Here is a 17,771-nt window from a genome sequence, read left to right as displayed (position 1 = left end):
ACAGATTTCCTGGCAAAGGGTACCACGATTACAGGAGCCTATTATGCTTCACTTTTGAGGAAGTTAAGGGAAGCTATCAAAATCAAGAGGCGGGGCAATATCAGCAAAGGTACCCTTCTCCTGCAGGACAACGCTCCGGTCCACAACTGGCATGTCGCCAGATCAGAAGCACGTGCGGTTATGAACTCCACCTCTTCTCAGCCATGACGTTGTTTTTGAAAGGAAAGCGTTTCTCAGATGATGCAGCCTTTATTTCTGACGTCAGGTCTTGGCTGGAGTACAAACCTGGGGTGTTCTACAAAAACGGTCTCTAGTATAGTCCTATCATATCAATTACTTAAGCAGAGTCCGGAGGACCTATGATGATATAAAATTTGAGATATCTATTTTTCTAGTACGTAGCCCCTCCTTATATTTTATTAGGGTTCTACTTGGTAGGTTTACTATTGCTAATTTATTATACGTGATTAATATGAATCTATGCCAAACATTACACATTTTTTTGTTCCTTCTTTGCTGTAATCTACTAAACTAGCCAATAACTTCTTCAGAGTAAATCCAAAGATTGTGTTTAATTTTTCTTTTTTTTAAAACATTGGTATGATTCTATCTAATATTCACTTACTTATGCAACCTAAATCTGATATACACGGTGATATTAGTCTAATTAAATGGTTATTCTGAAACTTTAATTTATGATCATTTTTAAGTAAATCCTGAGCGTAATGATGTGTATACCTCGATTTTAGGGTGAATGTTCATTTTTTTCGCAGATACACAATACGGATTAATTTATTTTCTACACAATTTTAGTTCATTCACTATAAGCATATATTCTATATTCATCGTTTTATCTGCCGGGATTATGAGATTAGTGTTACTCCTCATCTTTCTAAATGTGCTGTTTATTTTTTGCATTGTTGGATTCATGTAATGTTTCTTATTTTTCACTCTAAGATTCTTAACGAAGTTCAGCATTTCCCGTTCAAATGCTTCTTGAGTCAGTATTATGGGTGGTCACCTTTTATTAGTTTGATTCTATATATTTTTTGTAAATGATATGTCAGTGCTTTCATATCTTTCTTTGGGTGTATCTGTACTTTTTGACTTTCTTTCTACATTTTCTTCCATATATATATTGGAATATTCACCGGTTTCCGGTGGATCACCGAAGTTAAGCAACGTTTAACCTGGTCAGTACAAAATGGGTGACCATTTGCGACTTCTAGGTGCTGTATGTGCTCTCCGTTTATCTCGGCATCCTTTCCAGTCGTCCTGGACTTCTCCTTGCCACAGGACTCAAACAGTGCCGATTCAGGATAAGTGTGGTTGGAGATTATGCAACACTTGCCTTACAATTTAACGCGCAGTTACTCTTAAAGGGGATGTCCTTTGTCTTTCGAGACTGAACCGAAGTATCGAATCGATTTGCATATTTGTTAACTCTCCAATGTATCCTTTGAGTTGACTGCCAGTACAATCTCCAGCATGTATGTTTAATGTTCGGAATTACTATGTTGTTTTTTAGAGAAAAAGTTATATATATTCTTTATAAATCATTTTGGTTATACTGGCTAATAGTTCAGCACAAAGCGGGCAGCAGTAATTCTTTTATGGTGTTTATTGCAAATATTCCAAGATTAATATTTTCCTCAGTTAAAACAGGATCGATAATAATATATATAGGACCTTACCAAATATACTACATTTATTCGATACTCAATAATATTCAGATCATATATATTTTTAAAGTTCAATTGAAAACACATCTCTTATTTTCTCATTACAGTATCTGTTTCGTTAGCAATCTACAACAAACAGTAAAAATATGTTATCACTGTACTTTTGAATGTAGCGAACTCTTCAAGCAATTCTATGAAGAAATAACCCTTATCGCTGAGTGGCCTCCGGGCCCTGATAAGTGTTGTCCCCATGAAAAATAAAAAAAATATATTAAAACACAAACTTTACATGTCACAAACAGCCAAATTCATACCATATGGTATAATAATATTCGCGTCTGACCTCAATAGAATGGAAATATGTCACAAAGTTTAACAAGGTTCTTTAATATAGATCCATAGAATATTATGATAAGTGTTTCTGTGTGAACAGGTATGATATAATAAATTATGGGATTTATCTATTTTATTTTTACTTTCATCATATTTTGCTTTGGTTTTGATACCCCCAAATTCGAAGTTATCTCTTTACAACACTTCCTTTTCATAACCTATCATACTTTTATGAATCAATCCATTTTCTGTAGGCTGTTTTTGAACCCAGTCAACGACGGATACTTTTGCTAGTATATATAGATAAGTATAAAACTCAAATGACTTTGTAACGATGTATGTAACCAACTTTCCGGTTTACGACATTCGGTTGCGCATGCGCGCATGACCTCCGCGCTGAAATATTAACGTTATATTTCGAAATTATTATTTAAGATGGGAAGAGTGGGGTTTAAAATAACTTAAACGTAATACAGAAATATACGATGTAAAAAAAAAGCAGACAGTATTAACAATTGTTTATTTGGATAATTTAAACGCGAAAAAAAGCAATAGAACAATTGGGATGCTGAAATATTCCCGTTATTATTTCGAAATTATTGTTTAACATTTTTATTTGTCCAGATTTCGATTATCAAAGGTATAAAAAAAAATATTTAGCTATCATCAGCTAAAATTGAAACCAAAACTGTAACATTCAAAGTTGGTAGCATTGCTACTCTATCATTGCGACACGCATATAAATTGCTTGGAAATTAAAATTTAAAATAAGCCAAAATGAATGGACAAAATGTATAACCATTTTTCCAATTTCGATCAATTTTTTCCCCTAAAGAACTATTTTAACTGGCTAAAGACTTGCTTACTAACGGTCCTTAAAATCTAATCATTTGAATCCCCTAGCGCCGTCGTGCGACTTTCAGTTTCGAATAAGATAGAGTTTAAAAATCTAGAGACAGACAGAAATATTGTTTTTTTTTGGGGGGGGGGGCGATGAGATCCAGCAGAGTGGTCAATTAAAAGGAACATCCGAAAAATAAGAGCGTACTTATATTTCGTATTTTGTGTATAGAAAATTGTTAGATGAGCAAAGTCATTGGTACCGTCGGTTTCAAGCCCGATAATTAGGACCGTTTTAGATATCCATATCAAGCTCTCTTCAGCCAATACTCATCTCATATTGGCTGAAGAGCGCTTGATATGGATGCTAAAACGGTCCTAATTATCGGGCTTGAAACCGACGATACCAATTACTTGCCTCATCTAACAACTTCCTGTACACAATATATATATATATATATATATATATATATATATATATATATATAATGAAAGTGTTTGTGTTTTCCTGTTTCTCGTATCTCAACAATAATATGTTGGCTCACGACCTATCGTCCTATTGACTCATTAAACGCCCGAGACAAATTATGGATTTGCGTGCAGAAAGTAATTACGTTTTAGTTGCAGAAAAATGAATTTTTCCGACAAACACGCAACATTTATATATGGAAATAAGTAATTTTCCAACTAAAATTTGCGATTTGCAATGCAAAACCAATAAAACGCGAGGAAATGAAAATAAAAACGATTTTTCATATAAATTCGCATTTTCCATCTTAGTCTCCACAATTTCCTTATTTTGATTGCAATGAAGGCAATTTTCCTTCATGCTCAAACGATCGTATCCTCTCTTCCACCCATAGCTGTAATTGTATGCTTCTTTAAGCGATCTTCTCTTTTTCTTTGGTCTCTATTACGAAAAACTTACGTTAACAGTTTTATACTTTAATAATCTTTTCATTAAAATATTAAAATATTAATATTCCGTTTTTTTTCCATTTCAATAGTCTGTCCGTACGTAACTCTATGACAAAAGCTAAATACAATTTTACACGCCGAAACTGCTTCAAAAATGCTAACTTCCCGAAATTTTGCTTTAGAGGTGTCAATCTGTCAACCCTGGACAAGAATATGAAAGTAATTTCCTTTTGATGTTACCTCGTTTTTAAATATCAATATAATAATTCATGGTCATTGTTTTAATAATGTTAGAAATAAACCCGTAATAATTCAGACCTGTTTTTTATTCACGCAAGAAAGAAGTCACCATAACCTTACGCAAAAAATTGGAAACATTAAAAGAAAATGCAGTTAAATTAGAATTTTCTACAGAAGCGTGCTGGACTTTATGAGTGAATTAAAGATTTTTAATTACAATGTGATTTTATTATTTGTATTGAACTATGTAGCACAGTATTGCTCTCTCAGTATTTATGTTTATTATTAACTAGCTGGACCTGTGGAAATTCCACAGGGGACACATTGATATGTAATATATTGATGTTGGCATTCTCTAGATGTTCAGTGTAAGTGGAGGCGCTCTGATATTATTGTAGCTTTTTGTTAAAACTGCAAAACTATTTATCAACGCTAGCACAAACGCCCAGTAAAATGCGGTCGTAAAGTACGTCTATATATGATATTTTAATTCTTGCAGATTTCATATATATTATTATATAGTTAATGTTCTATCGATTTTTATGTTATAAAGTTGCGATTTCCAAGAAAAAAAATATATATGTATAACTTGGGTGCATTAGCTTGAATCGACCCCCCCCCCAAAAAAAAAAATTATGAAAAAAAAAATGTATGTATATATATATAAGTTCCTTAAGCTGTAATCGAAACCGGAACCAAAACTTATGAAGAATTCTCGATAACAAATATTTTCTTTGTACTAGAATATTTCCATCTTAAATTCTACGCAATTATGCAGAATATCGAAACTGTGCATCAATAGCTATAGCCTTAATAGTTAAATGAAACTAATCATCTAATAAGCAACCATAAAAATGAATAAATTAACGCTTGTTTCTTAAAAGCATATGCAAATTAGTCTTGCATATCTATAATTGAGTATATTAAATAATTCGTTTTTATATTTTTAAATAGAAAAAGTAGGTGTTAATATCAATGTCAGAGCGGAAAAAATCAACAATATATATATATATATATATATATATAATTATTTTGTACTATAATAATTAAATACCTACAGGCACGAGTGTTTTATCCTCTCGGGAACCTTCAATGCAAGGTGTCACGATTAATACCAGTCGAACGATTTGAACCCCGCAACATCTCTGGCTCGATTAGCGAAGACTTAATCCATTCGGCTACCATTAACCGCGTGAAATAACGTTGAATTTAAACATCTTAATTTTTAAAAATATTCATTTACATCAGTCAGACAGTGATCTAATCGCTATACGATGATCTATGCATAAGAGTTAAACTGACCGACTTTAATTAAACTGAAAGTGCTCAACGATAAGAAACGAATTTCTTAAAGGAGCTGTCATATATATATATATATATATATATATATATACATACATACATATGTATATATATATACATGCATATGTATATATATATATGTATATATCTTATATATCAGGATGGCATGACAGTTCTTGCTTTTTTGAACTTTTAAATTCCGATGGACGTATCTCAGCTGGAACGAAAATTTCTTTAGCAAAATAAGCTCTATCAGAATCAACAGACATTTGCTAACGCAAAACAAATGTATTTATGCCAGAAATGTAAAAATCTTGCGTTCTGGTGGCGATGATTGTCTGTGCAGGCGATTTTTATATCGCTTAGGTTTTTGAAACATATTAAACGCAGAAAATTGTGGAGATGCTTGAAAATGTGGCAGTGTGTAGAGAGTATGGCGGATGCGACAGAGTTTTGTAGCCCAATTCATTTAACTTCTGCAGGATCGGTTTACTAACGTAGTGTCGGGCATTGTCGGGGATGCGAATTTGGGCTTTTTCTGTTGACTAATGCTGCATGCTGTTGTGGAAGTTTCTAATGCAATTCATCTATTTGTTGCCAGTACTTACCCGATGTAATTGTTTCACCTGCATCCAGAAAACCGTAATGGATTATACCGATCGCAGATCACCAAACACTCAGCTTAAAATTCTTTTAGGTCAACTCTGGCCTCGGGAAGTGTCGTGGAGCTTGGTTGGCGTCTGGCCACTAAGCTGAGCGTCGTTAGTTGTCGTAAAGAACCAATTTTAATCTGTTATGAAGTGTCTTTTTCCCTACTTTACGCAATAAGACCGACCCGTTTCTCGACCCGGTTGTGACTTGCAATTAAAATTGATAATTTATAATTAAAATTACAAATTAAAAATCGGCTATATTGAAGCGGTTAGCTCCCCAGAAGGCTTACATATTTTATCAGCTAGTTTTGCCTGTTTTTTTCAGAGAGGGTATTTTTTGTTGTAGGAAACAAATCATAAGCTCTAACTTTTTATAATAAAAATTAAATTGAAATATACTGCAAATTAAACATCACAATAATGGTGCAACATTGAAATTAGAAAAATAAAATACAAAAAAAAACTTTGTTTTAGCAAAAAAAAAAGTATTTAGGTTGGTAGATAATTAAATTCTACTATATTGGTATAACTTTTTTTGCTGTTGTTTCTTGCTTTTTACAATTTTCGACTAAATACTTCTAAAAAAAGCAGGGTTGCTTAGATCGTATTTAAACAAAATTTCGGAGGTTGGAATGCCTCCCCCAACCTAAAATGTACTTGGAAAAATCGATTTTATAGAGAGATTTAAGAATGGTTAGCCGAAAAAAAGGTGAAAAACAAAACAAATAATCAATAAATAATTGTTACCAAAGGCAATAAATGCTACTTTTTTTTACTTACTTGAATGAGTTTATTTTATGTTTTAAAGCATTTTCAAGCGCTTTTCTTTATTTTTTAATCTAAAATTGAGGATGTGTGGTGCCAAATATCTCCAGATTTTCTAAAATTCCCCACTAGATTGCAAACGAAATCTCCAGATCTAGCAGGAAAACCGCTAAATTGTAACACTGGTCACGTGACAGGAAGCGGTAATAAATTATTGTCCCTAAATAAAAAATGGCGTATCGGTACAAAGAAAAACACCTATTTATCATAGCAAAATTAAGTATAATGTTATAATTAAAAAGAATTATATAAAAACACTCATGGATATAGTAAACATACTATACCAAAACGTGGAAGCCATCCGTCCAGTGGTTTTTTAGACTTTTATTTGCGAACGAACCAAGAGTTATATATATATATATATATATATATATATATATATATATATATATATATATATATATATATATAGCCACACACACACACACACACACACACACACACACACACACATATATATATATATATATATATATATATATATATATATATATTCAGGTACATATCACTTCCACATTGTATATAAGTTTCTTCTCAATGCCCGTTCATTGGCTATCGTTACTTTCATATGTCCGTTTCACCTTCATTTTTTTATTTTTTTTTGCGGTTCGACATTGTTACGCTTCTCCCCGCCGAGCTATAACTGCAGGTGACTTACCATCTTGTCTACTGAAACTTTAATCTAAGCACAGTAATTACTCTGGACGGTACAGTATTCATTCGGGCGACTAACTCTTGAAATTTACGACTTTTCCTGAAATTAAATTCATACTACCTTTCTAAATTCAGCTTTATAATCAACCAGCGTCTGGGTGGTTTATTTATGGGATAGGCATTTAAACTGCGACAGAAATGGCTATGTTGATCAGCATTTCTCTTATAATCTATGACAACCAAGCCAAGTAAGTTTTACGAACAATAAATGTTTGTGTTCATTATAATCGACTATATTTGTGGTCGTATATCTCTCCGGCATATAATCTTGTTGACACACAGGTTCTTGTTTAATCATGTAAGTCAATCGACGTTGACCATGGACTGTATATACAATACAAACAAGTTGGCACACCGGTTCTTGTTACACAAACGAAGTTAAGCAACGGTGAGCCTGATCAGGATCAGATCGTAAACAGTTTGAGAATATTAGACACTATATTGGAAAAATGGTGAGATTGTTATACCGCCCCCGTTGCTACCCCGCTGCCGATGCAATCCTCTATCTGTAAAATAGTCAAGTGGGCCCTAAAATGGAGTACTCCTGCCACATCTGCACAGGAGCTGATATCATATTTCATAGAGTCTAAAACCAGCTTCGAAATCTAGTAGGTGATGCTCTTTTCGCTTCCCCGAACCTCTTTTCCACAGAAGAAACGTTGCGTGCCTGTATCTGCTTTATCCTTATCTTCATGGAAAATGCTCGTCTAAGCTCCAATCTATGGTCCACCTTCACACAAAAGACACTCAATTTGCAACAGCCACTATCAACAATTTCCCCCACTCTCTATCTGGGCTTAAATCGAAATCCAGATTACATAAACAAAGCGTCTTTCCTACTACTGCCCACCTGTGAGACACTTTCTGACCGATTTCAATACAGGAGTCTTCAAGTCTAATGTAAACAAGTTGTTGTTGAGCTGTATAAATAATTCAAATTCTACCCAATTCACACCATTAACGATTGCTACACTATTACTTTACATGTATTAACCCATATGTTGAGTGACTTTCGGTCCTTGATAAGTGGTGTCGTACTTGTAAAATATTGATGACGACACCCCCGTGCAAGAACTGTAAAAAGGTACAACTTGTAGAAATAATATTCCATGACACTTCCTCCTTCGGAAGATGTCAGCTCAACTTTCCTTTAGATTTTCTAAATAAAATGCAGAACAGTATATGTAATTTGATTCGCCTCGCACTTTCTTTTCTGGACCTTTATATTGCATTTTTGAAATTCAACAGCTGTGACAATCAGGCTTTAATGCGCATTCTAATTCTTGCTTGTTTATTTGAACGTTAAATCCAAATAATTGGTCAGTTATCTCAAAAGATATATAGCAATAAGATACCGAACTTTCAAGAGTCTACAGCAATTTTAAATGAAACTAGTAAAGCTTACGTTTTTGATGATTAATTCCTGTGTTTAATTTGTTTTCCCCCTTTTTTTTCACATAACCTTATTTTGGTGGCATGACATTTTATGACAGACTGTGTAATTTATCTTCATACAAAAATGGATGTCATAAGCTATATAGATATTATATTGCCTCTGGTTTTTCTGATGTGTTTTCAAAATAAAATTAATTTCAGATGAATTTGCATTGCACTTTCTTTGGACTATTTTAAAGAGTTGTGAGGGGGGGGTACGAAATATATTGAAGGCAACTCGTACATAAAAAGGTTGACTATTTAAACTGACATTTTTGCAGAATCCACAAAATACCTATGTTTCATTAATCACGCTATTAATTTTTAGTCTTAATTAATTATATATTTTTTAATCTTCAGTCTTGAGTGAAAATGGAAAGCCTTATGTTTGCTTGAGAGTTTAATTATGAAGCAATTAGGGTTGCTCTAAACCAACACCACCTTCGTCACTGTTTTATTACAGTGGCAAGAACAAATCCACAACATCTAGAAACAAACTGGATACTAAACTTACAAAATTAATTTCCGACAGCAAATGGAGTACTATAGGACGCCCTGATCTAATACAAAATCTTTCTACTAAAGTACTCTCAAACACTGAAATTGAAGCCCTTAGTTTCGGACTAAAATTCGCAACTGGCATGCATTCAAATATTACCACCGACGCAATTTTGAAGAATTACTAACATTAAGATACGGATTTTCAAAAAGGTTTCATACAGGGTGTTATTTCTGTTGCAGTTACTCATCCATATGAAACTGTACTTCCTAAGAGATACATAGATGATTTGAAACACCTAGCGAATAACAATAACTTTATTATATCACCTGCTGATAAAGGTGGTGGTATAGTATTAATGGAAAAAGATGAATACCTGGAAAAAATTTCCACATTGTTGGCAGACAGCAACACTTACACCAAAACTGATTTAAAGACAGTAAATCGAAGTGTTGAGAATTTCAACCAATCTTATAAAAAACTTATAAAATACAACAAAACTTGGATGTCATACATTGAATACCACCCCAATGTTCCATCACTATATGGCCTGCCAATAATTCACAAACCAGACATCCCTATACGCCCTATAATATCCGGCATCGGTAGTGCCACACACAAAATTGCACGTCCCATATCCAACGTTTTGACTCCACTACTGGGCACTATCAGCACCTCCCACATAAAGAACTCCGGAGATTTACTGAACAAAATAAAAAACATTAACGTGCAAAACAAAACTATTCACAGCTTAGATATAACATCATTATATACTAATGTCCCCATTAAAAAATGCTTGAATCTACTCCTTAAACATTTAAAAAAATCTAACATTAGCTTACCTTTTCCTCCCGACACTCTTATAAAAATCATTAGACTTATAACTAACATGACTTACTTTCATTTCAATAACAATTTCTATAAACAAAATTTTGGTCTTCCTATGGGTAACCCTCTTAGTGGAGTATTAGCTTGCCTTTTCTTAGAATTCCTAGAATCTGGTCCTTTCAAATTCAAATTACCTCCAAACACAGAGTATTTCAGATACATTGACGACATCTTAATTTTTCTTCCTGAAAATACGCGCATAAATATCATTACAGACAAATTAAACTCAGTCGAACCTTCCATAAAGTTTACCTATGAAACGGAAAACAATAACTCATTGCCTTTTCTTGACATACTTATAATAAAATCCAATAATAAACTATCCCTCAAAGTTCACCGCAAAACTACACACAAAAACGATTACATACATTTCTATTCACACCATAACAATAAAATAAAAACAGGGATGATAATTGGTTTCTTCTTACGCGCTGTAAGAATTTGCAGTCCTGAATATCTGGACGAAGAATTCAAATACCTTACAAACATTTTGAAAACCATGCAATATCCGACATATTTCATATTGAATGCTAAGAGAAAAGCCACACAAATATTTTCCAGAATAAATAATAATAAAAAATCATACACACCAGACCTTTCTCTCATAAACAGACATCTTCTTTTACCTACACACACCAATAATACAATAATTTATAACACACTAAACAAACTAAAAATTCCTATCGTACAAACCACATTACTAACCATAAGACATATATTAAAAACCAAGAAACATCTCTATAACAAACCAGTTTCCGATGGAGGTATATATACTATTCCTTGCCATAATTGCCATCATAAATACGTTGGTGAAACTCAGCGTAAATTGGAAAAAAGGCTCAATGAACACAAAAGAGATATAAAAAAATAGCAATTCTCTAAGTGCATTATTCTCTCATTCATTGCAACATAACTACACCTTTGCTTTTAAACAAGCAAAAGTAGTTAAATTTATTTCAAATAAACCGCGCCGGAGACTTCTTGAATCTGCGCTTATCGCAATTTCAAGCACTATTAAACAACGTGGAGGTTTCTATAACATAGCGCCATTAATAAGTAAACTGTTATTAAAAGAACATTATTTAACTGTGGACACAGGTTAACTTTCTCACACCATTCATACACCCCCTGTAATAATTAACACATAATCTCAATCAATAAATTACATAAAAAACACTCATTTCATTCCTGTTACAAACTTATATTTAAATTTCAACAGATATATCTTTTTCCCAATAAGAATATAAACTTGCGTTCATAGTTTTAAAATAAAATTAACGACTATATGACGTCACTAAAATTTCCTTCTCTTTACAGCGCCAGCCCCCCTTCCTTTTTGAATTTCCAACATCAATTTTTCCGTTTCTCTTAAATAGAACTGCGTCACACTGTGCACGTGAAACTTTTTCAAATATTTTGTACTGGTATATTTTTTGGTTTCTTAATCTCATTCACCCAGAGGAAGTCTCGAAATAAAGACGAAACGTTGGTGAACACATAATACGGTTTGTTCCTTTTTTATTTTCTCTATTTTGTCGGAATACTATTTCCATTATTTTCATATATATATATATATATATATATATATATATATATATATATATATATATGAGGCAGGTAGTACTGTCAGGTCATGTTATATGCGACTGGTACCATGTTACATACACATATACCTACACATATATACACATACACATATATAAATACATATACACATATTCATACATACACTTACATATACGTACACATATATACATATATACACAAAATAGGGAGTTAGAAACACACAGGTAACACACGCTTTTCTTACGTGTTTGTTTTCTCTCTCTCCCTCTCTCTCTCTCTCTCTCTTTCTCTCTTTTATTTATAGTCTTTTTTTCTATCTGATTACGGAACATCCTTTCGCACGTGGTTAGGTATTGGCATATAACCGCCATACGCACGTCTACGTTGTTATATCATTATTAAAAAATAGATACGTGACAGAAAAAAAAGCACGCCTTCAATTTCTGAATGAATAATTATTTATTAATGAAATGTGAAGAAATTAATAGCGTTCCACAGGAAGATTCAACACGAAGATACAGCACGTTGCAATGAACAGAATGCAAGTAATAACTCGACTTTTTTTAGTAGCAACTATATCTTTTTCCTCATTTTCCAACCACGCGTGACTTCTCGTTGCGGCCATAATATCACTCACGTCTCTAACGTAATCGCTTTCACTAACACACAATCTCTCTCCTTTATATAGCTTTTTTCCTTTTACCTCAACGTGACGTCATATCGCATACATAGTCGCCATCTTTTTTTCTTCCGAGTGACTGCCGTTTAATTGTTATGACCTTTCATTTCTTGTAATAAATAATTTTACTAAGAATACTTTATAAGATTTGCTTTCGGTTTCGCTTATAGCTGATGGCACTGTATTTTTCATAAATAATTTTACTAAGAATTCCTCATAAGTTTTGGTTTCGGTTTTGATTATAGTTGAAGATACTTAAGTTATATGTATATTCTTCGTAAGTTTTGATTCGTCTTCGATCCAAGCTGCAGCACTCAAGTCGTATGCATAATTTCTTTTTTTTTTGGGGGGGGTCGACACTTGATTATATATAAAACTCAATAGAACATCAACTCTATACTAATACATATAACATCTGCATACACTAAGATATCATATTTAAGCGTATTTTACGATCGGGCTACGCCTGGCATCCCTTCTAGCTCAGATACATATTTTTGTAGTTTTAACAAAAGAGCTACAATAATATCATGGCGTCTCGATTAACACCGAACATCCACAAAATGCCAATATCAATATATTACACTTGAAAGAGTACGTTGTAGAATTTCCACATGCCCTGCTAGTGTTTATAAATGACGAAGAAATAAATTAATCTAATTAAATCAGAAATAGTTATATTCGTGAGAACAATAATCCAATATGACAGCATATTATGAAGTATAACATTAACAATGTTACTACTTGTTGCCATAAATTAAGGATGGTGCGCTTTTTTATATGGGAGTCACCACTTATCAAGGCCCGAAGGCCACTCAGGGATAAGGGTTATTGCGTATACAGTAATCAATGAGATAGTATTGTAGTAATCATTAGTATTGGGCGTTTTTATAGAGTGTCTTACTAAAGGGGGCGGTTTATTAGGAGTTTGTTTATGTTGGACTTGAGGACGTCCACGTTGTAGTCAGGTGGGAAACAGGCAAGCGGCAGAGAGTTCCACTGGCGTGCAGTTCTAAGGAAGAAGCTTTGCTCATGGAATCTACGTTTGGATTTAGGCACAGATAAAAAGTGGGGAAAATTATTGACAGTAGTTTCAGCCAGACGAGTTTTTCTCGTGAAAGATTGGCGAGGGGGGGGACGAGGGATTCGAGCTCAGACGAGCACCTGCCATGGAAATAACGATAAAACAAAGACAAGCTCGCAACGTCTCTCCTGTGGGAGAGAGGTAGTAGGGAAGAGAAAAGGGCATCCCCCCACTAAACCACGAAGTCTATTTTGTACTCTGTCAAGGCAGGATAGGCTGTTTTTAGCAGCTCCTGCCAAGATGTGGCAGCAGTACTCCATCTTTGGACGTACTTGGCTTTTATACAGATAGAGAATTGCATCTGTAGTGAGATATCTTCTGGAGCGGTAGAAGGATCCCACCATTTTCTCGGCGTTCCTGGCAACAGATTTGATCTACGTGTTCCATTTCAGATCAGGAGTAAAGGTCAAACCCAGAAGTGTGCTGAGATGCTTGAGAGATTATCTAATGTGCCCTTTTGTTTCTAAGACCACAATTTTATGAGCAAAAGGTACAATCTTCATGAATTAATTTCCTTACTGGAAATTATCGTTTGCACACTTACGTCCAAGAATTATTTCTATGTATACGATTTATTTAAACGGAATCTATATATAAGTGATAGATAATAATTCACGGGTTACACCGGCATGATGGAAAGTGTGATTTTGCTGAGCAGATTGGTTAGTGCAAAAACAAAAAAAATCAAAGGGTTATGTTCCGACGTATGCCAAACGAAAGAAGGAAAGAAAGAAAGAGAGAGATTACGAAAGAAAGAGAGAAATATATCTTTTCGCTCGCAAGCAAGTGCAGTCTGGCTTCCGATTTTGAGTAAAGCCGACGAGTCGAATTGGACGCAAAATCTGTCGAAGAAAAAGGAAATACAAAAAGAAAGCATGAGTCAATAATGCGACGGCTTCTCCCAGTTCACCGAAAGACGCATAATATACTACATGCTAGAAAATCTGTATTGTTTTCCTCAGATATTCCTTTACAACATCGACCAATGCCGGGAAGAATCGATAAGAGACGAACAAAAAACAAAAAAAGGTATGGTAAATTTATCATCGTAATCTATATAAACACACTAGAGGAAACACAACCGTATACATAGACACTTAATAAGTGACACACCGTAATAATAATCTACAATTATATAAATGCAATTGTGTGAACTCGTTCCTTATAGACTCCGAAACGGCTGAACAGATTTTCTTTAAAATTTACGGAACATTATGTATACGTTGGGGAGTGATCGTAGTAAAGTTTTGCTTCAGAATACACCCGATAATTTTCGATAATCGAAACCGTTATTTTAATTTATCTATCATCGGTGAAGCCATTATTCCCCTATCGTCGCTTAGAAATATTGATTGACAACCGGCCATGAAAATACTACTGTGGGTAAGTGCATGTTTTTTGTGTTATTTGTTATTGCATGGCATGGTCTGTAGTTTCAAACTCCGCACGTAAATTTCTTAATTTTTTCTTCGTTAACTGCAAGAATTTTATAAGGCTTTAAAATTTACGTGTTTATTTTTTTTTGTTTTTGTTGCATGAACTAATTTTATAAAAAAAAAAACAGTACGTTCTCTAGAGCGTAATGTGGCATAACATATTTTTTACTAAGTTACTGCATGGAGGCAATGTGAAGCTTCCTCCCGGGCGATTTCACGGATTTTGATTACAATAGAAATATAGGAGTGCGAATATATTCGTTAATCATCATTTAATCACGGGCAACGTCGGATCTCCCTGCTAGTAAGACATAATCAAAGGAATAATTTTATTGCATATTATATCAACAGATATCTAATTTAATAAATAGTTGTATAAAATTGCTTGTTTATTGTAATAGAATCGTTTTTACTGTTCTATTTAGAAATATTTTTAAAGTTAATTTGTTAAATTTATTTTTAATTTAATTTATATTTAATGTAATTTATTTTCAATTTTTATTAGCCTACACCAGTTCTCTTCAAATACGAAAGTATGTTTATTTTTTAATCCTATGAGAGTTATTTTCACTTTAAGCTATTTCCTATTTTATTTTTATAGACGAAAATTTATGCATTTTATAATCCTCTATAAATCGGACATGAAGTCCACTTTCAGGAAAATCGTATCTTAAATAATAAGTGAATAACGCTCCCGCATGTACACATTGTACAACCTGTCAATTTAGTATAAAATTAATGCAATATTTCAGGTGTTTGAAATGAATGGCTTTCGTCTTAGGAAGGGTCCATGTTTTGACAAGCTTTTGGGTTTAATCTTTACTTGTGAACCAAAATGGAACTCGTGCATCAAAACTGTTGCCAAGGTCAATGGAAACATAACAGATACGGATGCAATTGTCTATCTATATAAAAGTCAGGTACATCCAAGGATGGAGCATTCATGCCACATCTGAGCAGGGGCTGCTAGAAAGATTTATCCTGCTTTGACATTGGATGACTTTTCTTATTCCCTGCAACCTATTTCCTACAGAAGAGACGTTGGGACCCTGTCTCTGCTTTATCTTTATTTTCATGGCAAGTGCTCGTTTGAGCTCTAACCTACGGTTCCCTCAAGCCAAACTTTCACGGAAAGCACTCGTTTAGCTGAAACCACTGTCACTATTTCTTCCCACACTTTATATGTGTCTAAACCTAAGCGTAGATTGTATGAACAAAGTTTCTTTCTTAAAACTGCACGCCCGTAGAACACTGTTTCGTTTACCTGTTTTCTAGCTTACAACAATTTGGTTGTTCAGCGTAAAAAAAAACAATCTCAATGAACCGCCCCCTTAAGTAATTAATTGACGAAATTTCCACTATTACAATTACTACGATATTTTTCCATTCGCTATTAAGCACTCAATAACACTTATCCTCGAATGACCCTCGCGCCTTGATGAATGGGAATTATTTTGTAAAAAAAGGCAAGTAAATCATCTTCGGGAACAACTGCTGAAAGTGATATTTATATTCCTTATTCATCAAAGACATGGGGCAGGTGTTTATAGCCTTTATGGTTATATATATATATATATATATATATATATATATATATATATATATATATATATATATATATATACTCGGGTTTTTTTATATTCAAAAGTAATGGACTAATGAATTCAACGAGGTTGTTAGATAGTGCTCAATAAAAAGAGCTGATAATACTTGTTTATTGTTATATAAACATGCTCACATCCCGCTGCTACAAATAGCCACTTGTTTCAATCAAACAACAGATATCATCAGGCAGCGACTTGACTATTCAAAAGTTCAATGAACTTTTGAATAGTCAAGTCGCTGCCTGATGATATCTGTTGTTTGATTGAAACAAGTGGCTATTTGTAGCAGCGGGATGTGAGCATGTTTATATAACAATAAACAAGTATATATATATTTATATATATATATATATATATATATATATATATATATATTGATTAGACTTTATGAGACGAAATCACCATTTGTCTCATTACCACCATTCGCGCATGTATTGGCTATTGTTGCCATAATTGGTCTGGTACATCTGCTACTAGTCTCTCACTCCTAGACAAGGTTCAAAATAGAGTCGCCAACCTGATAGGTTCTGAGCTGTCCCCTAAGCTCCAGCCTCTGTACCATTGACGAAATGTAGCATCCCTCCGCCTGTTCTACAAGTACTTTTACGGAGAATGCTCCGATGAACTGCAAGCACTCGTACGCCCTAGACGTAAATACCCCCGACAAACCCGACAGGCAGCTAAATCCCACCCCTTCACAGTAGAGATCCCTAGATGTAAGAGAGCCTTCTACTCCTGTAGTTTCTTCCCCAGAAACTCAAGACTTTGGAATTTCCTTCCAGGTTCCTGCTTCCTTAACTGTACTGACATGTAGAAGTTTATTGGTAACGTGGACCAACATCTTGCTTCCCAACTCCCCACATAGTACCCCTGTAGCTTATGTCTCTGATCGTAGCCCCCTACATCAAAGTTGCAATGTGCCTTGTTTGGGATGGAAATATCGTTAAAAAATAAATAAAAAAAATACTAAAATATATTTAGCGGTTGCCTAACATGAAAAGATTTAAACGTTAAAATTTAGAAAGCAATAATAAAAATAACTAAAACTTAAGATAAATCGCATCCGAAGTATCA

Source organism: Euprymna scolopes, chromosome 23 (assembly GCF_053919585.1).
Source record: "Euprymna scolopes isolate OS-2025 chromosome 23, ASM5391958v1, whole genome shotgun sequence".
In the NCBI taxonomy this organism is placed as follows: domain Eukaryota; kingdom Metazoa; phylum Mollusca; class Cephalopoda; order Sepiida; family Sepiolidae; genus Euprymna; species Euprymna scolopes.
The sequence above is the reverse complement of the archived record's forward strand: the minus strand, read 5'-3'. Positions refer to the sequence as shown.